The following is a 27,135-nucleotide window of genomic DNA, read 5'->3' on the forward strand; positions in this document are numbered from 1 at the left end:
GCAGTGCAGCCAGCTAGGCTGACTTACACAATAGAGCCACAGGGATCCCAGGAGGCTTCACAGGCACCCTGGCTGTTCTGGACTACACATAAGGCCTTCCAAAAGACTCCTTCCTAAACACACACAAGCCACGAAAGGGACTGAGACAAGAGGCTGGGTCTGCAAGTCATCAAGGCCCAGGTGACCTCCTGGCCCTCCAGGGGCCCAAATACCCCATGCAAGGGCCTCCCCATCACCACTGTGCGACCTCCACACCAGACCAGCCTTCCTGCTTGGGCACGGCAGGCACAAATGGGGCCTGCAACTCAGGCTGCCCCCAAATCAGGGGACCAAGCGCGACCTGGGCCCTGGCATAGGCCCTGGCCCAGGACGATGCCCATGCCCAGGCCCAGCCTCCCTCTCCCATAGGCTGCCTGAGCACTAGTCAGGACTATGGCCACACCCCCGATCCCAGGACCCAGTCCAACTGTCTAACTCTTGCTCTGTCCCCAAGCTGCATGCTCGGAAACACCCCACACCGCTGAACTCCCTCTGCCTCATGAAGGTACGCTTAAGGCCTGAGACTCAGGGCCATGGTTCTGACCCCTGGAGCCTTCGCCAACTTCCCCCTGCTCCTCGTAGCCCCTGGAGATACAGGACAATGGCAAGGGTGGAGACCCTGCAGGCTGCTCAAGCCACAATCACCCCCATTGAGAACCATGCCCATTTGCCCGGCCCTAGGCCTACAAACCAGAGGGCTCTAGAGAGTGAGGCCATGCAGGCCACCACAAGGCGGCCAGCACAGACCTGTTGACCGGCCTTGCACTCCCTGACTGACCCTTACCACCCTGGCTGCCAGTACTGCCAGGGGACACCCTAGGCCATACCCTAGCTCCAACAGGCCCACTTTGCTTTGGGCCACACTGCCTGACATGGCTGCTTGACGGACTGCGAGTGCGAGTGGGAGTGGGAGTGGGAGTGGGAGTGTGATGCCAGGAGGTTAGGCCAAGACAGGTTAGGTGAGGCCTGGTAAACTCGGAAAGGCTATGCAGGGCTAGGCGATGCAAGGCAAGGCAAGGCAAGGCAAGGCAAGGCAAGGCAAGGCAAGGCAAGGCAAGGCAAGGCAAGACAAGGCAAGGCAAGGCCAGGCCAGGCCAGGCCAGGGCAGGCCAGGCAAGACCCGGCAAGGCATGTGTCCCTCACTCCTGCTGCCTCAGGGTCGCACCATGTGCCGCATGGACCTCAGAACCGATGAGATAGACGGAGGGGGTTCTCACTCATTTTGTTCAGCTTTTCCAAGGAATGCTGGTGTGAGTGGGGAGTCATCATCGATCCCAGCACCTTCGGGGAGGCTGCCAAAGGGCAGAAGGCGGGCCCGGCTCAGGCTCTGTCTATGGCTCTGTCTCTGGCTGCGGCTTCACCTTCGCCTTCGGCTCCAGATCCGGCCACGGCTCAGGGAAAGGCTGAGAGGCTCAGCCCCTCGCTGCAGCACCCACAGGGCCTGAGGAGCCCAGCCCCTGAGCTCAGTCCAGGGAGAGTGGGTCCCCGTGGGAGCACACTGCAGCCCGCCACCACGGCCACTGCCTTGTGCGCCAGCGCTACAACAGCATCAGCAGCAGCCTCCCCTGCAGGCCGACCCATTGCCAGGCCTAGTGCCAGTCCCCAACAAGGCCCCAGCTGCCCAGGGCCAAAGGCCAGCTTACCTGGGGGAGGTGTCCTCGGCCAGGCTGCGCACACAGCCGCCACAGCCAGCCTCTGCCACAGCCTCCTGGGCTGGCTCGCCAAGTGGGTCCGGGACCTCTCCTCGCCTGGCCTCACCGACTGGGTCGTCCAGTCCGCTTGGCAGCCAAATGCACCTGAGAGGTGGGGAGACAACACGTCTGTGCGTCAGCAGGGTGCATGCTGGGCTCTGGGCCCATGCTCGGCAAGACCCAGCTGGCCTGCCTCCTACTGAGGCTGGCCTCTGCGCTGTTAGCCCTGACCACTGCCCACAGGCCTAGGTGCCTGCCGGCGCCAATGGCTGCCTGCCAGCCTGCCTGCCTGCTTGCCTGCCAAAGTGGCTGCCGGCTTGGACTGGTGAGGGTGCCTGGCGTGTATGAGTGCGTGCATGCAAGAGGGAATGCAGGGATGCTGCTGGCGGGGCACCCTCTTGGGCCCCCTGGCTTCTGCCCTGGACCAGCTCTCTGCTACCTTCACAAACAGTCTGCAAGCCTTGGGTCTAAGCCACACAGACCTGGGGCCCTCACACCCGCATGCCCTCACACCCTCCTCAGGGCGCACAACACTGCCCTCTGCAGGAAGCAAAGGCCGGATGACTATCCAAAATCCTCCAAGCACACCCCTCCATGCCTGGCCTAGCCTAGCTCACACCCTCTGGCTGCACACCTGACAGCCTGACAGCCTCCACGGGGAGCAGTGCAGCCAGCTAGGCTGACTTACACACTAGAACCACAGGGATCCCAGGAGGCTTCACAGGCACCCTGGCTGTTCTGGACTGCACATAAGGCCTTCCAAAAGACTCCTTCCTAAACACACACAAGCCACGAAAGGGACTGAGACAAGAGGCTGGGTCTGCAAGTCATCAAGGCCCAGGTGACCTCCTGGCCCTCCAGGGGCCCAAATACCCCATGCAAGGGCCTCCCCATCACCACTGTGCGACCTCCACACCAGACCAGCCTTCCTGCTTGGGCACGGCAGGCACAAATGGGGCCTGCAACTCAGGCTGCCCCCAAATCAGGGGACCAAGCGTGACCTGGGCCCTGGCACAGGCCCTGGCCCAGGACCATGCCCATGCCCAGGCCCAGCCTCCCTCTCCCATCGGCTGCCTGAGCACTAGTCAGGACTAGGGCCACACCCCCGATCCCAGGACCCAGTCCAGCTGTCTAACTCTTGCTCTGTCCCCAAGCTGCATGCTCGGAAACACCCCACACCGCTGGACTCCCTCTGCCTCATGAAGGTACGCTTAAGGCCTGAGACTCAGGGCCATGGTTCTGACCCCTGGAGCCTTCGCCAACTTCCCCCTGCTCCTCGTAGCCCCTGGAGATACAGGACAATGGCAAGGGTGGAGACCCTGCAGGCTGCTCAAGCCACAATCACCCCCATTGAGAACCATGCCCATTTGCCCGGCCCCAGGCCTACAAACCAGAGGGCTCTAGAGAGTGAGGCCATGCAGGCCACCACAAGGCGGCCAGCACAGACCTGTTGACCGGCCTTGCACTCCCTGACTGACCCTTACCACCCTGGCTGCCAGTACTGCCAGGGGACACCCTAGGCCATACCCTAGCTCCAACAGGCCCACCTTGCTTTGGGCCACACTGCCTGACATGGCTGCTTGACGGACTGTGAGTGCGAGTGGGAGTGGGAGTGGGAGTGTGATGCCAGGAGGTTAGGCCAAGACAGGTTAGGTGAGGCCTGGTAAACTCGGTAAGGCTATGCAGGGCTAGGCGCTGCGAGGCAAGGCAAGGCAAGGCAAGGCAAGGCAAGGCAAGGCAAGGCAAGGCAAGGCCAGGCCAACCAGGCAGGCAAGACCCGGCAAGGCATGTGTCCCTCACTCCTGCTGCCTCAGGGTCGCACCATGTGCCGCATGGACCTCAGAACCGATGAGATAGACGGAGGGGGTTCTCACTCATTTTGTTCAGCTTTTCCAAGGAATGCTGGTGTGAGTGGGGAGTCATCATCGATCCCAGCACCTTCGGGGAGGCTGCCAAAGGGCAGAAGGCGGGCCCGGCTCAGGCTCTGTCTATGGCTCTGTCTCTGGCTGCGGCTTCACCTTCGCCTTTGGCTCCAGATCCGGCCACGGCTCAGGGAAAGGCTGAGAGGCTCAGCCCCTCCCTGCAGCACCCACAGGGCCTGAGGAGCCCAGCCCCTGAGCTCAGTCCAGGGAGAGTGGGTCCCCGTGGGAGCACACTGCAGCCCGCCACCACGGCCACTGCCTTGTGCGCCAGCGCTACAACAGCATCAGCAGCAGCCTCCCCTGCAGGCCGACCCATTGCCAGGCCTAGTGCCAGTCCCCAACAAGGCCCCAGCTGCCCAGGGCCAAAGGCCAGCTTACCTGGGGGAGGTGTCCTCGGCCAGGCTGCGCACACAGCCGCCACAGCCAGCCTCTGCCACAGCCTCCTGGGCTGGCTCGCCAAGTGGGTCCGGGACCTCTCCTCGCCTGGCCTCACCGACTGGGTCGTCCAGTCCGCTTGGCAGCCAAATGCACCTGAGAGGTGGGGAGACAACACGTCTGTGCGTCAGCAGGGTGCATGCTGGGCTCTGGGCCCATGCTCGGCAAGACCCAGCTGGCCTGCCTCCTACTGAGGCTGGCCTCTGCGCTGTTAGCCCTGACCACTGCCCACAGGCCTAGGTGCCTGCCGGCGCCAATGGCTGCCTGCCAGCCTGCCTGCCTGCTTGCCTGCCAAAGTGGCTGCCGGCTTGGACTGGTGAGGGTGCCTGGCGTGTATGAGTGCGTACATGCAAGAGGGAATGCAGGGATGCTGCTGGCGGGGCACCCTCTTGGGCCCCCTGGCTTCTGCCCTGGACCAGCTCTCTGCTACCTTCACAAACAGTCTGCAAGCCTTGGGTCTAAGCCACACAGACCTGGGGCCCTCACACCCGCATGCCCTCACACCCTCCTCAGGGCGCACAACACTGCCCTCTGCAGGAAGCAAAGGCCGGATGACTGTCCAAAATCCTCAAAGCACACCCCTCCAAGCCTGGCCTAGCCTAGCTCACACCCTCTGCCTGCACACCTGACAGCCTGACAGCCTCCACGGGGAGCAGTGCAGCCAGCTAGGCTGACTTACACAATAGAGCCACAGGGATCCCAGGAGGCTTCACAGGCACCCTGGCTGTTCTGGACTACACATAAGGCCTTCCAAAAGACTCCTTCCTAAACACACACAAGCCACGAAAGGGACTGAGACAAGAGGCTGGGTCTGCAAGTCATCAAGGCCCAGGTGACCTCCTGGCCCTCCAGGGGCCCAAATACCCCATGCAAGGGCCTCCCCATCACCACTGTGCGACCTCCACACCAGACCAGCCTTCCTGCTTGGGCACGGCAGGCACAAATGGGGCCTGCAACTCAGGCTGCCCCCAAATCAGGGGACCAAGCGCGACCTGGGCCCTGGCATAGGCCCTGGCCCAGGACGATGCCCATGCCCAGGCCCAGCCTCCCTCTCCCATAGGCTGCCTGAGCACTAGTCAGGACTATGGCCACACCCCCGATCCCAGGACCCAGTCCAACTGTCTAACTCTTGCTCTGTCCCCAAGCTGCATGCTCGGAAACACCCCACACCGCTGAACTCCCTCTGCCTCATGAAGGTACGCTTAAGGCCTGAGACTCAGGGCCATGGTTCTGACCCCTGGAGCCTTCGCCAACTTCCCCCTGCTCCTCGTAGCCCCTGGAGATACAGGACAATGGCAAGGGTGGAGACCCTGCAGGCTGCTCAAGCCACAATCACCCCCATTGAGAACCATGCCCATTTGCCCGGCCCTAGGCCTACAAACCAGAGGGCTCTAGAGAGTGAGGCCATGCAGGCCACCACAAGGCGGCCAGCACAGACCTGTTGACCGGCCTTGCACTCCCTGACTGACCCTTACCACCCTGGCTGCCAGTACTGCCAGGGGACACCCTAGGCCATACCCTAGCTCCAACAGGCCCACTTTGCTTTGGGCCACACTGCCTGACATGGCTGCTTGACGGACTGCGAGTGCGAGTGGGAGTGGGAGTGGGAGTGGGAGTGTGATGCCAGGAGGTTAGGCCAAGACAGGTTAGGTGAGGCCTGGTAAACTCGGAAAGGCTATGCAGGGCTAGGCGATGCAAGGCAAGGCAAGGCAAGGCAAGGCAAGGCAAGGCAAGGCAAGGCAAGGCAAGGCAAGGCAAGGCAAGGCAAGACAAGGCAAGGCAAGGCCAGGCCAGGCCAGGCCAGGGCAGGCCAGGCAAGACCCGGCAAGGCATGTGTCCCTCACTCCTGCTGCCTCAGGGTCGCACCATGTGCCGCATGGACCTCAGAACCGATGAGATAGACGGAGGGGGTTCTCACTCATTTTGTTCAGCTTTTCCAAGGAATGCTGGTGTGAGTGGGGAGTCATCATCGATCCCAGCACCTTCGGGGAGGCTGCCAAAGGGCAGAAGGCGGGCCCGGCTCAGGCTCTGTCTATGGCTCTGTCTCTGGCTGCGGCTTCACCTTCGCCTTCGGCTCCAGATCCGGCCACGGCTCAGGGAAAGGCTGAGAGGCTCAGCCCCTCGCTGCAGCACCCACAGGGCCTGAGGAGCCCAGCCCCTGAGCTCAGTCCAGGGAGAGTGGGTCCCCGTGGGAGCACACTGCAGCCCGCCACCACGGCCACTGCCTTGTGCGCCAGCGCTACAACAGCATCAGCAGCAGCCTCCCCTGCAGGCCGACCCATTGCCAGGCCTAGTGCCAGTCCCCAACAAGGCCCCAGCTGCCCAGGGCCAAAGGCCAGCTTACCTGGGGGAGGTGTCCTCGGCCAGGCTGCGCACACAGCCGCCACAGCCAGCCTCTGCCACAGCCTCCTGGGCTGGCTCGCCAAGTGGGTCCGGGACCTCTCCTCGCCTGGCCTCACCGACTGGGTCGTCCAGTCCGCTTGGCAGCCAAATGCACCTGAGAGGTGGGGAGACAACACGTCTGTGCGTCAGCAGGGTGCATGCTGGGCTCTGGGCCCATGCTCGGCAAGACCCAGCTGGCCTGCCTCCTACTGAGGCTGGCCTCTGCGCTGTTAGCCCTGACCACTGCCCACAGGCCTAGGTGCCTGCCGGCGCCAATGGCTGCCTGCCAGCCTGCCTGCCTGCTTGCCTGCCAAAGTGGCTGCCGGCTTGGACTGGTGAGGGTGCCTGGCGTGTATGAGTGCGTGCATGCAAGAGGGAATGCAGGGATGCTGCTGGCGGGGCACCCTCTTGGGCCCCCTGGCTTCTGCCCTGGACCAGCTCTCTGCTACCTTCACAAACAGTCTGCAAGCCTTGGGTCTAAGCCACACAGACCTGGGGCCCTCACACCCGCATGCCCTCACACCCTCCTCAGGGCGCACAACACTGCCCTCTGCAGGAAGCAAAGGCCGGATGACTATCCAAAATCCTCCAAGCACACCCCTCCAAGCCTGGCCTAGCCTAGCTCACACCCTCTGGCTGCACACCTGACAGCCTGACAGCCTCCACGGGGAGCAGTGCAGCCAGCTAGGCTGACTTACACACTAGAACCACAGGGATCCCAGGAGGCTTCACAGGCACCCTGGCTGTTCTGGACTGCACATAAGGCCTTCCAAAAGACTCCTTCCTAAACACACACAAGCCACGAAATGGACTGAGACAAGAGGCTGGGTCTGCAAGTCATCAAGGCCCAGGTGACCTCCTGGCCCTCCAGGGGCCCAAATACCCCATGCAAGGGCCTCCCCATCACCACTGTGCGACCTCCACACCAGACCAGCCTTCCTGCTTGGGCACGGCAGGCACAAATGGGGCCTGCAACTCAGGCTGCCCCCAAATCAGGGGACCAAGCATGACCTGGGCCCTGGCACAGGCCCTGGCCCAGGACCATGCCCATGCCCAGGCCCAGCCTCCCTCTCCCATCGGCTGCCTGAGCACTAGTCAGGACTAGGGCCACACCCCCGATCCCAGGACCCAGTCCAGCTGTCTAACTCTTGCTCTGTCCCCAAGCTGCATGCTCGGAAACACCCCACACCGCTGGACTCCCTCTGCCTCATGAAGGTACGCTTAAGGCCTGAGACTCAGGGCCATGGTTCTGACCCCTGGAGCCTTCGCCAACTTCCCCCTGCTCCTCGTAGCCCCTGGAGATACAGGACAATGGCAAGGGTGGAGACCCTGCAGGCTGCTCAAGCCACAATCACCCCCATTGAGAACCATGCCCATTTGCCCGGCCCCAGGCCTACAAACCAGAGGGCTCTAGAGAGTGAGGCCATGCAGGCCACCACAAGGCGGCCAGCACAGACCTGTTGACCGGCCTTGCACTCCCTGACTGACCCTTACCACCCTGGCTGCCAGTACTGCCAGGGGACACCCTAGGCCATACCCTAGCTCCAACAGGCCCACCTTGCTTTGGGCCACACTGCCTGACATGGCTGCTTGACGGACTGTGAGTGCGAGTGGGAGTGGGAGTGGGAGTGTGATGCCAGGAGGTTAGGCCAAGACAGGTTAGGTGAGGCCTGGTAAACTCGGTAAGGCTATGCAGGGCTAGGCGACGAGAGGCAAGGCAAGGCAAGGCAAGGCAAGGCAAGGCAAGGCAAGGCAAGGCAAGGCAAGGCAAGGCAAGGCAAGGCAAGGCAAGGCAAGGCAAGGCCAGGCCAGGCCAGGCCAGGCCAGTGCAGGCCAGGCAAGACCCGGCGAGGCATGTGTCCCTCACTCCTGCTGCCTCAGGGTCGCACCATGTGCCGCATGGACCTCAGAACCGATGAGATAGACGGAGGGGGTTCTCACTCATTTTGTTCAGCTTTTCCAAGGAATGCTGGTGTGAGTGGGGAGTCATCATCGATCCCAGCACCTTCGGGGAGGCTGCCAAAGGGCAGAAGGCGGGCCCGGCTCAGGCTCTGTCTATGGCTCTGTCTCTGGCTGCGGCTTCACCTTCGCCTTCGGCTCCAGATCCGGCCACGGCTCAGGGAAAGGCTGAGAGGCTCAGCCCCTCCCTGCAGCACCCACAGGGCCTGAGGAGCCCAGCCCCTGATCTCAGTCCAGGGAGAGTGGGTCCCCGTGGGAGCACACTGCAGCCCGCCACCACGGCCACTGCCTTGTGCGCCAGCGCTACAACAGCATCAGCAGCAGCCTCCCCTGCAGGCCGACCCATTGCCAGGCCTAGTGCCAGTCCCCAACAAGGCCCCAGCTGCCCAGGGCCAAAGGCCAGCTTACCTGGGGGAGGTGTCCTCGGCCAGGCTGCGCACACAGCCGCCACAGCCAGCCTCTGCCACAGCCTCCTGGGCTGGCTCGCCAAGTGGGTCCGGGACCTCTCCTCGCCTGGCCTCACCGACTGGGTCGTCCAGTCCGCTTGGCAGCCAAATGCACCTGAGAGGTGGGGAGACAACACGTCTGTGCGTCAGCAGGGTGCATGCTGGGCTCTGGGCCCATGCTCGGCAAGACCCAGCTGGCCTGCCTCCTACTGAGGCTGGCCTCTGCGCTGTTAGCCCTGACCACTGCCCACAGGCCTAGGTGCCTGCCGGCGCCAATGGCTGCCTGCCAGCCTGCCTGCCTGCTTGCCTGCCAAAGTGGCTGCCGGCTTGGACTTGTGAGGGTGCCTGGCGTGTATGAGTGCGTGCATGCAAGAGGGAATGCAGGGATGCTGCTGGCGGGGCACCCTCTTGGGCCCCCTGGCTTCTGCCCTGGACCAGCTCTCTGCTACCTTCACAAACAGTCTGCAAGCCTTGGGTCTAAGCCACACAGACCTGGGGCCCTCACACCCGCATGCCCTCACACCCTCCTCAGGGCGCACAACACTGCCCTCTGCAGGAAGCAAAGGCCGGATGACTGTCCAAAATCCTCCAAGCACACCCCTCCAAGCCTGGCCTAGCCTAGCTCACACCCTCTGCCTGCACACCTGACAGCCTGACAGCCTCCACGGGGAGCAGTGCAGCCAGCTAGGCTGACTTACACACTAGAACCACAGGGATCCCAGGAGGCTTCACAGGCACCCTGGCTGTTCTGGACTGCACATAAGGCCTTCCAAAAGACTCCTTCCTAAACACACACAAGCCACGAAAGGGACTGAGACAAGAGGCTGGGTCTGCAAGTCATCAAGGCCCAGGTGACCTCCTGGCCCTCCAGGGGCCCAAATACCCCATGCAAGGGCCTCCCCATCACCACTGTGCGACCTCCACACCAGACCAGCCTTCCTGCTTGGGCACGGCAGGCACAAATGGGGCCTGCAACTCAGGCTGCCCCCAAATCAGGGGACCAAGCGCGACCTGGGCCCTGGCACAGGCCCTGGCCCAGGACCATGCCCATGCCCAGGCCCAGCCTCCCTCTCCCATCGGCTGCCTGAGCACTAGTCAGGACTAGGGCCACACCCCCGATCCCAGGACCCAGTCCAGCTGTCTAACTCTTGCTCTGTCCCCAAGCTGCATGCTCGGAAACACCCCACACCGCTGGACTCCCTCTGCCTCATGAAGGTACGCTTAAGGCCTGAGACTCAGGGCCATGGTTCTGACCCCTGGAGCCTTCGCCAACTTCCCCCTGCTCCTCGTAGCCCCTGGAGATACAGGACAATGGCAAGGGTGGAGACCCTGCAGGCTGCTCAAGCCACAATCACCCCCATTGAGAACCATGCCCATTTGCCCGGCCCCAGGCCTACAAACCAGAGGGCTCTAGAGAGTGAGGCCATGCAGGCCACCACAAGGCAGCCAGCACAGACCTGTTGACCGGCCTTGCACTCCCTGACTGACCCTTACCACCCTGGCTGCCAGTACTGCCAGGGGACACCCTAGGCCATACCCTAGCTCCAACAGGCCCACCTTGCTTTGGGCCACACTGCCTGACATGGCTGCTTGACGGACTGTGAGTGCGAGTGGGAGTGGGAGTGGGAGTGTGATGCCAGGAGGTTAGGCCAAGACAGGTTAGGTGAGGCCTGGTAAACTCGGTAAGGCTATGCAGGGCTAGGCGATGAGAGGCAAGGCAAGCCAAGGCAAGGCAAGGCAAGGCAAGGCAAGGCAAGGCAAGGCAAGGCAAGGCAAGGCCAGGCCAGGCCAGGCCAGGCCAGTGCAGGCCAGGCAAGACCCGGCGAGGCATGTGTCCCTCACTCCTGCTGCCTCAGGGTCGCACCATGTGCCGCATGGACCTCAGAACCGATGAGATAGACGGAGGGGGTTCTCACTCATTTTGTTCAGCTTTTCCAAGGAATGCTGGTGTGAGTGGGGAGTCATCATCGATCCCAGCACCTTCGGGGAGGCTGCCAAAGGGCAGAAGGCGGGCCCGGCTCAGGCTCTGTCTATGGCTCTGTCTCTGGCTGCGGCTTCACCTTCGCCTTCGGCTCCAGATCCGGCCACGGCTCAGGGAAAGGCTGAGAGGCTCAGCCCCTCCCTGCAGCACCCACAGGGCCTGAGGAGCCCAGCCCCTGATCTCAGTCCAGGGAGAGTGGGTCCCCGTGGGAGCACACTGCAGCCCGCCACCACGGCCACTGCCTTGTGCGCCAGCGCTACAACAGCATCAGCAGCAGCCTCCCCTGCAGGCCGACCCATTGCCAGGCCTAGTGCCAGTCCCCAACAAGGCCCCAGCTGCCCAGGGCCAAAGGCCAGCTTACCTGGGGGAGGTGTCCTCGGCCAGGCTGCGCACACAGCCGCCACAGCCAGCCTCTGCCACAGCCTCCTGGGCTGGCTCGCCAAGTGGGTCCGGGACCTCTCCTCGCCTGGCCTCACCGACTGGGTCGTCCAGTCCGCTTGGCAGCCAAATGCACCTGAGAGGTGGGGAGACAACACGTCTGTGCGTCAGCAGGGTGCATGCTGGGCTCTGGGCCCATGCTCGGCAAGACCCAGCTGGCCTGCCTCCTACTGAGGCTGGCCTCTGCGCTGTTAGCCCTGACCACTGCCCACAGGCCTAGGTGCCTGCCGGCGCCAATGGCTGCCTGCCAGCCTGCCTGCCTGCCTGCCAGCCTGCCTGCCTGCTTGCCTGCCAAAGTGGCTGCCGGCTTGGACTTGTGAGGGTGCCTGGCGTGTATGAGTGCGTGCATGCAAGAGGGAATGCAGGGATGCTGCTGGCGGGGCACCCTCTTGGGCCCCCTGGCTTCTGCCCTGGACCAGCTCTCTGCTACCTTCACAAACAGTCTGCAAGCCTTGGGTCTAAGCCACAGAGACCTGGGGCCCTCACACCCACATGCCCTCACACCCTCCTCAGGGCGCACAACACTGCCCTCTGCAGGAAGCAAAGGCCGGATGACTGTCCAAAATCCTCCAAGCACACCCCTCCAAGCCTGGCCTAGCCTAGCTCACACCCTCTGCCTGCACACCTGACAGCCTGACAGCCTCCACGGGGAGCAGTGCAGCCAGCTAGGCTGACTTACACACTAGAACCACAGGGATCCCAGGAGGCTTCACAGGCACCCTGGCTGTTCTGGACTGCACATAAGGCCTTCCAAAAGACTCCTTCCTAAACACACACAAGCCACGAAAGGGACTGAGACAAGAGGCTGGGTCTGCAAGTCATCAAGGCCCAGGTGACCTCCTGGCCCTCCAGGGGCCCAAATACCCCATGCAAGGGCCTCCCCATCACCACTGTGCGACCTCCACACCAGACCAGCCTTCCTGCTTGGGCACGGCAGGCACAAATGGGGCCTGCAACTCAGGCTGCCCCCAAATCAGGGGACCAAGCGCGACCTGGGCCCTGGCACAGGCCCTGGCCCAGGACCATGCCCATGCCCAGGCCCAGCCTCCCTCTCCCATCGGCTGCCTGAGCACTAGTCAGGACTAGGGCCACACCCCCGATCCCAGGACCCAGTCCAGCTGTCTAACTCTTGCTCTGTCCCCAAGCTGCATGCTCGGAAACACCCCACACCGCTGGACTCCCTCTGCCTCATGAAGGTACGCTTAAGGCCTGAGACTCAGGGCCATGGTTCTGACCCCTGGAGCCTTCGCCAACTTCCCCCTGCTCCTCGTAGCCCCTGGAGATACAGGACAATGGCAAGGGTGGAGACCCTGCAGGCTGCTCAAGCCACAATCACACCCATTGAGAACCATGCCCATTTGCCCGGCCCCAGGCCTACAAACCAGAGGGCTCTAGAGAGTGAGGCCATGCAGGCCACCACAAGGCAGCCAGCACAGACCTGTTGACCGGCCTTGCACTCCCTGACTGACCCTTACCACCCTGGCTGCCAGTACTGCCAGGGGACACCCTAGGCCATACCCTAGCTCCAACAGGCCCACCTTGCTTTGGGCCACACTGCCTGACATGGCTGCTTGACGGACTGTGAGTGCGAGTGGGAGTGGGAGTGTGATGCCAGGAGGTTAGGCCAAGACAGGTTAGGTGAGGTCTGGTAAACTCGGTAAGGCTATGCAGGGCTAGGCGATGAGAGGCAAGGCAAGGCAAGGCAAGGCAAGGCAAGGCAAGGCAAGGCAAGGCAAGGCAAGGCAAGGCAAGGCAAGGCAAGGCAAGGCAAGGCCAGGCCAGGCCAGTGCAGGCCAGGCAAGACCCGGCAAGGCATGTGTCCCTCACTCCTGCTGCCTCAGGGTCGCACCATGTGCCGCATGGACCTCAGAACCGATGAGATAGACGGAGGGGGTTCTCACTCATTTTGTTCAGCTTTTCCAAGGAATGCTGGTGTGAGTGGGGAGTCATCATCGATCCCAGCACCTTCGGGGAGGCTGCCAAAGGGCAGAAGGCGGGCCCGGCTCAGGCTCTGTCTATGGCTCTGTCTCTGGCTGCGGCTTCACCTTCGCCTTCGGCTCCAGATCCGGCCACGGCTCAGGGAAAGGCTGAGAGGCTCAGCCCCTCCCTGCAGCACCCACAGGGCCTGAGGAGCCCAGCCCCTGAGCTCAGTCCAGGGAGAGTGGGTCCCCGTGGGAGCACACTGCAGCCCGCCACCACGGCCACTGCCTTGTGCGCCAGCGCTACAACAGCATCAGCAGCAGCCTCCCCTGCAGGCCGACCCATTGCCAGGCCTAGTGCCAGTCCCCAACAAGGCCCCAGCTGCCCAGGGCCAAAGGCCAGCTTACCTGGGGGAGGTGTCCTCGGCCAGGCTGCGCACACAGCCGCCACAGCCAGCCTCTGCCACAGCCTCCTGGGCTGGCTCGCCAAGTGGGTCCGGGACCTCTCCTCGCCTGGCCTCACCGACTGGGTCGTCCAGTCCGCTTGGCAGCCAAATGCACCTGAGAGGTGGGGAGACAACACGTCTGTGCGTCAGCAGGGTGCATGCTGGGCTCTGGGCCCATGCTCGGCAAGACCCAGCTGGCCTGCCTCCTACTGAGGCTGGCCTCTGCGCTGTTAGCCCTGACCACTGCCCACAGGCCTAGGTGCCTGCCGGCGCCAATGGCTGCCTGCCAGCCTGCCTGCCTGCCTGCCAGCCTGCCTGCCTGCTTGCCTGCCAAAGTGGCTGCCGGCTTGGACTGGTGAGCGTGCCTGGCGTGTATGAGTGCGTGCATGCAAGAGGGAATGCAGGGATGCTGCTGGCGGGGCACCCTCTTGGGCCCGCTGGCTTCTGCCCAGGACCAGCTCTCTGCTACCTTCACAAACAGTCTGCAAGCCTTGGGTCTAAGCCACACAGACCTGGGGCCCTCACACCCGCATGCCCTCACACCCTCCTCAGGGCGCACAACACTGCCCTCTGCAGGAAGCAAAGGCCGGATGACTGTCCAAAATCCTCCAAGCACACCCCTCCAAGCCTGGCCTAGCCTAGCTCACACCCTCTGCCTGCACACCTGACAGCCTGACAGCCTCCACGGGGAGCAGTGCAGCCAGCTAGGCTGACTTACACACTAGAACCACAGGGATCCCAGGAGGCTTCACAGGCACCCTGGCTGTTCTGGACTGCACATAAGGCCTTCCAAAAGACTCCTTCCTAAACACACACAAGCCACGAAAGGGACTGAGACAAGAGGCTGGGTCTGCAAGTCATCAAGGCCCAGGTGACCTCCTGGCCCTCCAGGGGCCCAAATACCCCATGCAAGGGCCTCCCCATCACCACTGTGCGACCTCCACACCAGACCAGCCTTCCTGCTTGGGCACGGCAGGCACAAATGGGGCCTGCAACTCAGGCTGCCCCCAAATCAGGGGACCAAGCGCGACCTGGGCCCTGGCACAGGCCCTGGCCCAGGACCATGCCCATGCCCAGGCCCAGCCTCCCTCTCCCATCGGCTGCCTGAGCACTAGTCAGGACTAGGGCCACACCCCCGATCCCAGGACCCAGTCCAGCTGTCTAACTCTTGCTCTGTCCCCAAGCTGCATGCTCGGAAACACCCCACACCGCTGGACTCCCTCTGCCTCATGAAGGTACGCTTAAGGTCTGAGACTCAGGGCCATGGTTCTGACCCCTGGAGCCTTCGCCAACTTCCCCCTGCTCCTCGTAGCCCCTGGAGATACAGGACAATGGCAAGGGTGGAGACCCTGCAGGCTGCTCAAGCCACAATCACCCCCATTGAGAACCATGCCCATTTGCCCGGCCCCAGGCCTACAAACCAGAGGGCTCTAGAGAGTGAGGCCATGCAGGCCACCACAAGGCGGCCAGCACAGACCTGTTGACCGGCCTTGCACTCCCTGACTGACCCTTACCACCCTGGCTGCCAGTACTGCCAGGGGACACCCTAGGCCATACCCTAGCTCCAACAGGCCCACCTTGCTTTGGGCCACACTGCCTGACATGGCTGCTTGACGGACTGTGAGTGCGAGTGGGAGTGGGAGTGGGAGTGTGATGCCAGGAGGTTAGGCCAAGACAGGTTAGGTGAGGCCTGGTAAACTCGGTAAGGCTATGCAGGGCTAGGCGATGAGAGGCAAGGCAAGGCAAGGCAAGGCAAGGCAAGGCAAGGCAAGGCAAGGCAAGGCAAGGCAAGGCAAGGCAAGGCAAGGCAAGGCAAGGCAAGGCCAGTGCAGGCCAGGCCAGTGCAGGCCAGGCAAGACCCGGCGAGGCATGTGTCCCTCACTCCTGCTGCCTCAGGGTCGCACCATGTGCCGCATGGACCTCAGAACCGATGAGATAGACGGAGGGGGTTCTCACTCATTTTGTTCAGCTTTTCCAAGGAATGCTGGTGTGAGTGGGGAGTCATCATCGATCCCAGCACCTTCGGGGAGGCTGCCAAAGGGCAGAAGGCGGGCCCGGCTCAGGCTCTGTCTATGGCTCTGTCTCTGGCTGCGGCTTCACCTTCGCCTTCGGCTCCAGATCCGGCCACGGCTCAGGGAAAGGCTGAGAGGCTCAGCCCCTCCCTGCAGCACCCACAGGGCCTGAGGAGCCCAGCCCCTGAGCTCAGTCCAGGGAGAGTGGGTCCCCGTGGGAGCACACTGCAGCCCGCCACCACGGCCACTGCCTTGTGCGCCAGCGCTACAACAGCATCAGCAGCAGCCTCCCCTGCAGGCCGACCCATTGCCAGGCCTAGTGCCAGTCCCCAACAAGGCCCCAGCTGCCCAGGGCCAAAGGCCAGCTTACCTGGGGGAGGTGTCCTCGGCCAGGCTGCGCACACAGCCGCCACAGCCAGCCTCTGCCACAGCCTCCTGGGCTGGCTCGCCAAGTGGGTCCGGGACCTCTCCTCGCCTGGCCTCACCGACTGGGTCGTCCAGTCCGCTTGGCAGCCAAATGCACCTGAGAGGTGGGGAGACAACACGTCTGTGCGTCAGCAGGGTGCATGCTGGGCTCTGGGCCCATGCTCGGCAAGACCCAGCTGGCCTGCCTCCTACTGAGGCTGGCCTCTGCGCTGTTAGCCCTGACCACTGCCCACAGGCCTAGGTGCCTGCCGGCGCCAATGGCTGCCTGCCAGCCTGCCTGCCTGCCTGCCAGCCTGCCTGCCTGCTTGCCTGCCAAAGTGGCTGCCGGCTTGGACTGGTGAGGGTGCCTGGCGTGTATGAGTGCGTGCATGCAAGAGGGAATGCAGGAATGCTGCTGGCGGGGCACCCTCTTGGGCCCCCTGGCTTCTGCCCTGGACCAGCTCTCTGCTACCTTCACAAACAGTCTGCAAGCCTTGGGTCTAAGCCACACAGACCTGGGGCCCTCACACCCGCATGCCCTCACACCCTCCTCAGGGCGCACAACACTGCCCTCTGCAGGAAGCAAAGGCCGGATGACTGTCCAAAATCCTCCAAGCACACCCCTCCAAGCCTGGCCTAGCCTAGCTCACACCCTCTGCCTGCACACCTGACAGCCTGACAGCCTCCACGGGGAGCAGTGCAGCCAGCTAGGCTGACTTACACACTAGAACCACAGGGATCCCAGGAGGCTTCACAGGCACCCTGGCTGTTCTGGACTGCACATAAGGCCTTCCAAAAGACTCCTTCCTAAACACACACAAGCCACGAAAGGGACTGAGACAAGAGGCTGGGTCTGCAAGTCATCAAGGCCCAGGTGACCTCCTGGCCCTCCAGGGGCCCAAATACCCCATGCAAGGGCCTCCCCATCACCACTGTGCGACCTCCACACCAGACCAGCCTTCCTGCTTGGGCACGGCAGGCACAAATGGGGCCTGCAACTCAGGCTGCCCCCAAATCAGGGGACCAAGCGTGACCTGGGCCCTGGCACAGGCCCTGGCCCAGGACCATGCCCATGCCCAGGCCCAGCCTCCCTCTCCCATAGGCTGCCTGAGCACTAGTCAGGACTAGGGCCACACCCCCGATCCCAGGACCCAGTCCAGCTGTCTAACTCTTGCTCTGTCCCCAAGCTGCATGCTCGGAAACACCCCACACCGCTGGACTCCCTCTGCCTCATGAAGGTACGCTTAAGGCCTGAGACTCAGGGCCATGGTTCTGACCCCTGGAGCCTTCGCCAACTTCCCCCTGCTCCTCGTAGCCCCTGGAGATACAGGACAATGGCAAGGGTGGAGACCCTGCAGGCTGCTCAAGCCACAATCACCCCCATTGAGAACCATGCCCATTTGCCCGGCCCCAGGCCTACAAACCAGAGGGCTCTAGAGAGTGAGGCCATGCAGGCCACCACAAGGCAGCCAGCACAGACCTGTTGACCGGCCTTGCACTCCCTGACTGACCCTTACCACCCTGGCTGCCAGTACTGCCAGGGGACACCCTAGGCCATACCCTAGCTCCAACAGGCCCACCTTGCTTTGGGCCACACTGCCTGACATGGCTGCTTGACGGACTGTGAGTGCGAGTGGGAGTGGGAGTGGGAGTGTGATGCCAGGAGGTTAGGCCAAGACAGGTTAGGTGAGGCCTGGTAAACTCGGTAAGGCTATGCAGGGCTAGGCGATGAGAGGCAAGGCAAGGCAAGGCAAGGCAAGGCAAGGCAAGGCAAGGCAAGGCAAGGCAAGGCAAGGCAAGGCAAGGCAAGGCAAGGCAAGGCAAGGCAAGGCAAGGCCAGGCCAGGCCAGGCCAGTGCAGGCCAGGCAAGACCCGGCAAGGCATGTGTCCCTCACTCCTGCTGCCTCAGGGTCGCACCATGTGCCGCATGGACCTCAGAACCGATGAGATAGACGGAGGGGGTTCTCACTCATTTTGTTCAGCTTTTCCAAGGAATGCTGGTGTGAGTGGGGAGTCATCATCGATCCCAGCACCTTCGGGGAGGCTGCCAAAGGGCAGAAGGCGGGCCCGGCTCAGGCTCTGTCTATGGCTCTGTCTCTGGCTGCGGCTTCACCTTCGCCTTCGGCTCCAGATGCAGCCACGGCTCAGGGAAAGGCTGAGAGGCTCAGCCCCTCCCTGCAGCACCCACAGGGCCTGAGGAGCCCAGCCCCTGAGCTCAGTCCAGGGAGAGTGGGTCCCCGTGGGAGCACACTGCAGCCCGCCACCACGGCCACTGCCTTGTGCGCCAGCGCTACAACAGCATCAGCAGCAGCCTCCCCTGCAGGCCGACCCATTGCCAGGCCTAGTGCCAGTCCCCAACAAGGCCCCAGCTGCCCAGGGCCAAAGGCCAGCTTACCTGGGGGAGGTGTCCTCGGCCAGGCTGCGCACACAGCCGCCACAGCCAGCCTCTGCCACAGCCTCCTGGGCTGGCTCGCCAAGTGGGTCCGGGACCTCTCCTCGCCTGGCCTCACCGACTGGGTCGTCCAGTCCGCTTGGCAGCCAAATGCACCTGAGAGGTGGGGAGACAACACGTCTGTGCGTCAGCAGGGTGCATGCTGGGCTCTGGGCCCATGCTCGGCAAGACCCAGCTGGCCTGCCTCCTACTGAGGCTGGCCTCTGCGCTGTTAGCCCTGACCACTGCCCACAGGCCTAGGTGCCTGCCGGCGCCAATGGCTGCCTGCCAGCCTGCCTGCCTGCCTGCCAGCCTGCCTGCCTGCTTGCCTGCCAAAGTGGCTGCCGGCTTGGACTGGTGAGGGTGCCTGGCGTGTATGAGTGCGTGCATGCAAGAGGGAATGCAGGGATGCTGCTGGCGGGGCACCCTCTTGGGCCCCCTGGCTTCTGCCCTGGACCAGCTCTCTGCTACCTTCACAAACAGTCTGCAAGCCTTGGGTCTAAGCCACACAGCCCTGGGGCCCTCACACCCACATGCCCTCACACCCTCCTCAGGGCGCACAACACTGCCCTCTGCAGGAAGCAAAGGCCGGATGACTGTCCAAAAGCCTCCAAGCACACCCCTCCAAGCCTGGCCTAGCCTAGCTCACACCCTCTGCCTGCACACCTGACAGCCTGACAGCCTCCACGGGGAGCAGTGCAGCCAGCTAGGCTGACTTACACACTAGAACCACAGGGATCCCAGGAGGCTTCACAGGCACCCTGGCTGTTCTGGACTGCACATAAGGCCTTCCAAAAGACTCCTTCCTAAACACACACAAGCCACGAAAGGGACTGAGACAAGAGGCTGGGTCTGCAAGTCATCAAGGCCCAGGTGACCTCCTGGCCCTCCAGGGGCCCAAATACCCCATGCAAGGGCCTCCCCATCACCACTGTGCGACCTCCACACCAGACCAGCCTTCCTGCTTGGGCACGGCAGGCACAAATGGGGCCTGCAACTCAGGCTGCCCCCAAATCAGGGGACCAAGCGTGACCTGGGCCCTGGCACAGGCCCTGGCCCAGGACCATGCCCATGCCCAGGCCCAGCCTCCCTCTCCCATAGGCTGCCTGAGCACTAGTCAGGACTAGGGCCACACCCCCGATCCCAGGACCCAGTCCAGCTGTCTAACTCTTGCTCTGTCCCCAAGCTGCATGCTCGGAAACACCCCACACCGCTGGACTCCCTCTGCCTCATGAAGGTACGCTTAAGGCCTGAGACTCAGGGCCATGGTTCTGACCCCTGGAGCCTTCGCCAACTTCCCCCTGCTCCTCGTAGCCCCTGGAGATACAGGACAATGGCAAGGGTGGAGACCCTGCAGGCTGCTCAAGCCACAATCACCCCCATTGAGAACCATGCCCATTTGCCCGGCCCCAGGCCTACAAACCAGAGGGCTCTAGAGAGTGAGGCCATGCAGGCCACCACAAGGTGGCCAGCACAGACCTGTTGACCGGCCTTGCACTCCCTGACTGACCCTTACCACCCTGGCTGCCAGTACTGCCAGGGGACACCCTAGGCCATACCCTAGCTCCAACAGGCCCACCTTGCTTTGGGCCACACTGCCTGACATGGCTGCTTGACGGACTGTGAGTGCGAGTGGGAGTGGGAGTGTGATGCCAGGAGGTTAGGCCAAGACAGGTTAGGTGAGGCCTGGTAAACTCGGTAAGGCTATGCAGGGCTAGGCGATGCGAGGCAAGGCAAGGCAAGGCAAGGCAAGGCAAGGCAAGGCAAGGCAAGGCAAGGCAAGGCAAGGCCAGGCCAGGCCAGGGCAGGCTAGGCAAGACCCGGCAAGGCATGTGTCCCTCACTCCTGCTGCCTCAGGGTCGCACCATGTGCCGCATGGACCTCAGAACCGATGAGATAGACGGAGGGGGTTCTCACTCATTTTGTTCAGCTTTTCCAAGGAATGCTGGTGTGAGTGGGGAGTCATCATCGATCCCAGCACCTTCGGGGAGGCTGCCAAAGGGCAGAAGGCGGGCCCGGCTCAGGCTCTGTCTATGGCTCTGTCTCTGGCTGCGGCTTCACCTTCGCCTTCGGCTCCAGATCCGGCCACGGCTCAGGGAAAGGCTGAGAGGCTCAGCCCCTCCCTGCAGCACCCACAGGGCCTGAGGAGCCCAGCCCCTGAGCTCAGTCCAGGGAGAGTGGGTCCCCGTGGGAGCACACTGCAGCCCGCCACCACGGCCACTGCCTTGTGCGCCAGCGCTACAACAGCATCAGCAGCAGCCTCCCCTGCAGGCCGACCCATTGCCAGGCCTAGTGCCAGTCCCCAACAAGGCCCCAGCTGCCCAGGGCCAAAGGCCAGCTTACCTGGGGGAGGTGTCCTCGGCCAGGCTGCGCACACAGCCGCCACAGCCAGCCTCTGCCACAGCCTCCTGGGCTGGCTCGCCAAGTGGGTCCGGGACCTCTCCTCGCCTGGCTTCACCGACTGGGTCGTCCAGTCCGCTTGGCAGCCAAATGCACCTGAGAGGTGGGGAGACAACACGTCTGTGCGTCAGCAGGGTGCATGCTGGGCTCTGGGCCCATGCTCGGCAAGACCCAGCTGGCCTGCCTCCTACTGAGGCTGGCCTCTGCGGTGTTAGCCCTGACCACTGCCCACAGGCCTAGGTGCCTGCCGGCGCCAATGGCTGCCTGCCAGCCTGCCTGCCTGCCTGCCAGCCTGCCTGCCTGCTTGCCTGCCAAAGTGGCTGCCGGCTTGGACTGGTGAGGGTGCCTGGCGTGTATGAGTGCGTGCATGCAAGAGGGAATGCAGGGATGCTGCTGGCGGGGCACCCTCTTGGGCCCCCTGGCTTCTGCCCTGGACCAGCTCTCTGCTACCTTCACAAACAGTCTGCAAGCCTTGGGTCTAAGCCACACAGCCCTGGGGCCCTCACACCCACATGCCCTCACACCCTCCTCAGGGCGCACAACACTGCCCTCTGCAGGAAGCAAAGGCCGGATGACTGTCCAAAAGCCTCCAAGCACACCCCTCCAAGCCTGGCCTAGCCTAGCTCACACCCTCAGCCTGCACACCTGACAGCCTGACAGCCTCCACGGGGAGCAGTGCAGCCAGCTAGGCTGACTTACACACTAGAACCACAGGGATCCCAGGAGGCTTCACAGGCACCCTGGCTGTTCTGGACTGCACATAAGGCCTTCCAAAAGACTCCTTCCTAAACACACACAAGCCACGAAAGGGACTGAGACAAGAGGCTGGGTCTGCAAGTCATCAAGGCCCAGGTGACCTCCTGGCCCTCCAGGGGCCCAAATACCCCATGCAAGGGCCTCCCCATCACCACTATGCGACCTCCACACCAGACCAGCCTTCCTGCTTGGGCACGGCAGGCACAAATGGGGCCTGCAACTCAGGCTGCCCCCAAATCAGGGGACCAAGCGTGACCTGGGCCCTGGCACAGGCCCTGGCCCAGGACCATGCCCATGCCCAGGCCCAGCCTCCCTCTCCCATCGGCTGCCTGAGCACTAGTCAGGACTAGGGCCACACCCCCGATCCCAGGACCCAGTCCAGCTGTCTAACTCTTGCTCTGTCCCCAAGCTGCATGCTCGGAAACACCCCACACCGCTGGACTCCCTCTGCCTCATGAAGGTACGCTTAAGGCCTGAGACTCAGGGCCATGGTTCTGACCCCTGGAGCCTTCGCCAACTTCCCCCTGCTCCTCGTAGCCCCTGGAGATACAGGACAATGGCAAGGGTGGAGACCCTGCAGGCTGCTCAAGCCACAATCACCCCCATTGAGAACCATGCCCATTTGCCCGGCCCCAGGCCTACAAACCAGAGGGCTCTAGAGAGTGAGGCCATGCAGGCCACCACAAGGCGGCCAGCACAGACCTGTTGACCGGCCTTGCACTCCCTGACTGACCCTTACCACCCTGGCTGCCAGTACTGCCAGGGGACACCCTAGGCCATACCCTAGCTCCAACAGGCCCACCTTGCTTTGGGCCACACTGCCTGACATGGCTGCTTGACGGACTGTGAGTGCGAGTGGGAGTGGGAGTGGGAGTGGGTGTGTGATGCCAGGAGGTTAGGCCAAGACAGGTTAGGTGAGGCCTGGTAAACTCGGTAAGGCTATGCAGGGCTAGGCGATGCGAGGCAAGGCAAGGCAAGGCAAGGCAAGGCAAGGCAAGGCAAGGCCAGGCCAGGCCAGGGCAGGCAGGCAAGACCCGGCAAGGCATGTGTCCCTCACTCCTGCTGCCTCAGGGTCGCACCATGTGCCGCATGGACCTCAGAACCGATGAGATAGACGGAGGGGGTTCTCACTCATTTTGTTCAGCTTTTCCAAGGAATGCTGGTGTGAGTGGGGAGTCATCATCGATCCCAGCACCTTCGGGGAGGCTGCCAAAGGGCAGAAGGCGGGCCCGGCTCAGGCTCTGTCTATGGCTCTGTCTCTGGCTGCGGCTTCACCTTCGCCTTCGGCTCCAGATCCGGCCACGGCTCAGGGAAAGGCTGAGAGGCTCAGCCCCTCCCTGCAGCACCCACAGGGCCTGAGGAGCCCAGCCCCTGAGCTCAGTCCAGGGAGAGTGGGTCCCCGTGGGAGCACACTGCAGCCCGCCACCACGGCCACTGCCTTGTGCGCCAGCGCTACAACAGCATCAGCAGCAGCCTCCCCTGCAGGCCGACCCATTGCCAGGCCTAGTGCCAGTCCCCAACAAGGCCCCAGCTGCCCAGGGCCAAAGGCCAGCTTACCTGGGGGAGGTGTCCTCGGCCAGGCTGCGCACACAGCCGCCACAGCCAGCCTCTGCCACAGCCTCCTGGGCTGGCTCGCCAAGTGGGTCCGGGACCTCTCCTCGCCTGGCCTCACCGACTGGGTCGTCCAGTCCGCTTGGCAGCCAAATGCACCTGAGAGGTGGGGAGACAACACGTCTGTGCGTCAGCAGGGTGCATGCTGGGCTCTGGGCCCATGCTCGGCAAGACCCAGCTGGCCTGCCTCCTACTGAGGCTGGCCTCTGCGCTGTTAGCCCTGACCACTGCCCACAGGCCTAGGTGCCTGCCGGCGCCAATGGCTGCCTGCCAGCCTGCCTGCCTGCCTGCCAGCCTGCCTGCCTGCTTGCCTGCCAAAGTGGCTGCCGGCTTGGACTGGTGAGGGTGCCTGGCGTGTATGAGTGCGTGCATGCAAGAGGGAATGCAGGGATGCTGCTGGCGGGGCACCCTCTTGGGCCCCCTGGCTTCTGCCCTGGACCAGCTCTCTGCTACCTTCACAAACAGTCTGCAAGCCTTGGGTCTAAGCCACACAGCCCTGGGGCCCTCACACCCACATGCCCTCACACCCTCCTCAGGGCGCACAACACTGCCCTCTGCAGGAAGCAAAGGCCGGATGACTGTCCAAAAGCCTCCAAGCACACCCCTCCAAGCCTGGCCTAGCCTAGCTCACACCCTCTGCCTGCACACCTGACAGCCTGACAGCCTCCACGGGGAGCAGTGCAGCCAGCTAGGCTGACTTACACACTAGAACCACAGGGATCCCAGGAGGCTTCACAGGCACCCTGGCTGTTCTGGACTGCACATAAGGCCTTCCAAAAGACTCCTTCCTAAACACACACAAGCCACGAAAGGGACTGAGACAAGAGGCTGGGTCTGCAAGTCATCAAGGCCCAGGTGACCTCCTGGCCCTCCAGGGGCCCAAATACCCCATGCAAGGGCCTCCCCATCACCACTGTGCGACCTCCACACCAGACCAGCCTTCCTGCTTGGGCACGGCAGGCACAAATGGGGCCTGCAACTCAGGCTGCCCCCAAATCAGGGGACCAAGCGTGACCTGGGCCCTGGCACAGGCCCTGGCCCAGGACCATGCCCATGCCCAGGCCCAGCCTCCCTCTCCCATAGGCTGCCTGAGCACTAGTCAGGACTAGGGCCACACCCCCGATCCCAGGACCCAGTCCAGCTGTCTAACTCTTGCTCTGTCCCCAAGCTGCATGCTCGGAAACACCCCACACCGCTGGACTCCCTCTGCCTCATGAAGGTACGCTTAAGGCCTGAGACTCAGGGCCATGGTTCTGACCCCTGGAGCCTTCGCCAACTTCCCCCTGCTCCTCGTAGCCCCTGGAGATACAGGACAATGGCAAGGGTGGAGACCCTGCAGGCTGCTCAAGCCACAATCACCCCCATTGAGAACCATGCCCATTTGCCCGGCCCCAGGCCTACAAACCAGAGGGCTCTAGAGAGTGAGGCCATGCAGGCCACCACAAGGTGGCCAGCACAGACCTGTTGACCGGCCTTGCACTCCCTGACTGACCCTTACCACCCTGGCTGCCAGTACTGCCAGGGGACACCCTAGGCCATACCCTAGCTCCAACAGGCCCACCTTGCTTTGGGCCACACTGCCTGACATGGCTGCTTGACGGACTGTGAGTGCGAGTGGGAGTGGGAGTGTGATGCCAGGAGGTTAGGCCAAGACAGGTTAGGTGAGGCCTGGTAAACTCGGTAAGGCTATGCAGGGCTAGGCGATGCGAGGCAAGGCAAGGCAAGGCAAGGCAAGGCAAGGCAAGGCAAGGCAAGGCAAGGCAAGGCAAGGCAAGGCCAGGCCAGGCCAGGGCAGGCCAGGCAAGACCCGGCAAGGCATGTGTCCCTCACTCCTGCTGCCTCAGGGTCGCACCATGTGCCGCATGGACCTCAGAACCGATGAGATAGACGGAGGGGGTTCTCACTCATTTTGTTCAGCTTTTCCAAGGAATGCTGGTGTGAGTGGGGAGTCATCATCGATCCCAGCACCTTCGGGGAGGCTGCCAAAGGGCAGAAGGCGGGCCCGGCTCAGGCTCTGTCTATGGCTCTGTCTCTGGCTGCGGCTTCACCTTCGCCTTCGGCTCCAGATCCGGCCACGGCTCAGGGAAAGGCTGAGAGGCTCAGCCCCTCCCTGCAGCACCCACAGGGCCTGAGGAGCCCAGCCCCTGAGCTCAGTCCAGGGAGAGTGGGTCCCCGTGGGAGCACACTGCAGCCCGCCACCACGGCCACTGCCTTGTGCGCCAGCGCTACAACAGCATCAGCAGCAGCCTCCCCTGCAGGCCGACCCATTGCCAGGCCTAGTGCCAGTCCCCAACAAGGCCCCAGCTGCCCAGGGCCAAAGGCCAGCTTACCTGGGGGAGGTGTCCTCGGCCAGGCTGCGCACACAGCCGCCACAGCCAGCCTCTGCCACAGCCTCCTGGGCTGGCTCGCCAAGTGGGTCCGGGACCTCTCCTCGCCTGGCTTCACCGACTGGGTCGTCCAGTCCGCTTGGCAGCCAAATGCACCTGAGAGGTGGGGAGACAACACGTCTGTGCGTCAGCAGGGTGCATGCTGGGCTCTGGGCCCATGCTCGGCAAGACCCAGCTGGCCTGCCTCCTACTGAGGCTGGCCTCTGCGGTGTTAGCCCTGACCACTGCCCACAGGCCTAGGTGCCTGCCGGCGCCAATGGCTGCCTGCCAGCCTGCCTGCCTGCCTGCCAGCCTGCCTGCCTGCTTGCCTGCCAAAGTGGCTGCCGGCTTGGACTGGTGAGGGTGCCTGGCGTGTATGAGTGCGTGCATGCAAGAGGGAATGCAGGGATGCTGCTGGCGGGGCACCCTCTTGGGCCCCCTGGCTTCTGCCCTGGACCAGCTCTCTGCTACCTTCACAAACAGTCTGCAAGCCTTGGGTCTAAGCCACACAGCCCTGGGGCCCTCACACCCACATGCCCTCACACCCTCCTCAGGGCGCACAACACTGCCCTCTGCAGGAAGCAAAGGCCGGATGACTGTCCAAAAGCCTCCAAGCACACCCCTCCAAGCCTGGCCTAGCCTAGCTCACACCCTCTGCCTGCACACCTGACAGCCTGACAGCCTCCACGGGGAGCAGTGCAGCCAGCTAGGCTGACTTACACACTAGAACCACAGGGATCCCAGGAGGCTTCACAGGCACCCTGGCTGTTCTGGACTGCACATAAGGCCTTCCAAAAGACTCCTTCCTAAACACACACAAGCCACGAAAGGGACTGAGACAAGAGGCTGGGTCTGCAAGTCATCAAGGCCCAGGTGACCTCCTGGCCCTCCAGGGGCCCAAATACCCCATGCAAGGGCCTCCCCATCACCACTGTGCGACCTCCACACCAGACCAGCCTTCCTGCTTGGGCACGGCAGGCAGAAATGGGGCCTGCAACTCAGGCTGCCCCCAAATCAGGGGACCAAGCGTGACCTGGGCCCTGGCACAGGCCCTGGCCCAGGACCATGCCCATGCCCAGGCCCAGCCTCCCTCTCCCATCGGCTGCCTGAGCACTAGTCAGGACTAGGGCCACACCCCCGATCCCAGGACCCAGTCCAGCTGTCTAACTCTTGCTCTGTCCCCAAGCTGCATGCTCGGAAACACCCCACACCGCTGGACTCCCTCTGCCTCATGAAGGTACGCTTAAGGCCTGAGACTCAGGGCCATGGTTCTGACCCCTGGAGCCTTCGCCAACTTCCCCCTGCTCCTCGTAGCCCCTGGAGATACAGGACAATGGCAAGGGTGGAGACCCTGCAGGCTGCTCAAGCCACAATCACCCCCATTGAGAACCATGCCCATTTGCCCGGCCCCAGGCCTACAAACCAGAGGGCTCTAGAGAGTGAGGCCATGCAGGCCACCACAAGGCGGCCAGCACAGACCTGTTGACCGGCCTTGC

The 27,135-nt window shown here is 63.1% G+C and overlaps 1 long non-coding RNA gene and 11 other non-coding genes across 15 annotated transcripts in view; all 12 read right to left on the reverse strand.

Annotated features, from left to right (window-relative positions):
* Window positions 1–27,135, reverse strand: part of LOC107522705 (uncharacterized) — a 227,886-nt gene that overhangs the window by 35,170 nt on the left and 165,581 nt on the right. The gene's annotated exons all lie outside the window — the stretch shown is intronic.
* LOC132535055 (small nucleolar RNA SNORD116) lies at window positions 1,217–1,314 on the reverse strand. Its single transcript, XR_009546839.1, has one exon. It is a non-coding gene; the product is annotated as a small nucleolar RNA SNORD116 (small nucleolar RNA).
* LOC132535056 (small nucleolar RNA SNORD116) lies at window positions 3,565–3,662 on the reverse strand. The gene has a single exon (XR_009546840.1). It is a non-coding gene; the product is annotated as a small nucleolar RNA SNORD116 (small nucleolar RNA).
* On the reverse strand, window positions 5,966–6,063 carry LOC132535057 (small nucleolar RNA SNORD116). Its single transcript, XR_009546841.1, has one exon. It is a non-coding gene; the product is annotated as a small nucleolar RNA SNORD116 (small nucleolar RNA).
* Window positions 8,371–8,468, reverse strand: LOC132535058 (small nucleolar RNA SNORD116). The gene has a single exon (XR_009546842.1). It is a non-coding gene; the product is annotated as a small nucleolar RNA SNORD116 (small nucleolar RNA).
* On the reverse strand, window positions 10,751–10,848 carry LOC132535059 (small nucleolar RNA SNORD116). Its single transcript, XR_009546843.1, has one exon. It is a non-coding gene; the product is annotated as a small nucleolar RNA SNORD116 (small nucleolar RNA).
* Window positions 13,155–13,252, reverse strand: LOC132535060 (small nucleolar RNA SNORD116). Its single transcript, XR_009546844.1, has one exon. It is a non-coding gene; the product is annotated as a small nucleolar RNA SNORD116 (small nucleolar RNA).
* LOC132535061 (small nucleolar RNA SNORD116) lies at window positions 15,575–15,672 on the reverse strand. The gene has a single exon (XR_009546845.1). It is a non-coding gene; the product is annotated as a small nucleolar RNA SNORD116 (small nucleolar RNA).
* Window positions 18,005–18,102, reverse strand: LOC132535062 (small nucleolar RNA SNORD116). The gene has a single exon (XR_009546846.1). It is a non-coding gene; the product is annotated as a small nucleolar RNA SNORD116 (small nucleolar RNA).
* Window positions 20,384–20,481, reverse strand: LOC132535063 (small nucleolar RNA SNORD116). Its single transcript, XR_009546847.1, has one exon. It is a non-coding gene; the product is annotated as a small nucleolar RNA SNORD116 (small nucleolar RNA).
* LOC132535064 (small nucleolar RNA SNORD116) lies at window positions 22,754–22,851 on the reverse strand. The gene has a single exon (XR_009546848.1). It is a non-coding gene; the product is annotated as a small nucleolar RNA SNORD116 (small nucleolar RNA).
* Window positions 25,138–25,235, reverse strand: LOC132535065 (small nucleolar RNA SNORD116). The gene has a single exon (XR_009546849.1). It is a non-coding gene; the product is annotated as a small nucleolar RNA SNORD116 (small nucleolar RNA).

This window comes from Erinaceus europaeus, chromosome 20 (assembly GCF_950295315.1).
Source record: "Erinaceus europaeus chromosome 20, mEriEur2.1, whole genome shotgun sequence".
Taxonomy (NCBI): domain Eukaryota; kingdom Metazoa; phylum Chordata; class Mammalia; order Eulipotyphla; family Erinaceidae; genus Erinaceus; species Erinaceus europaeus.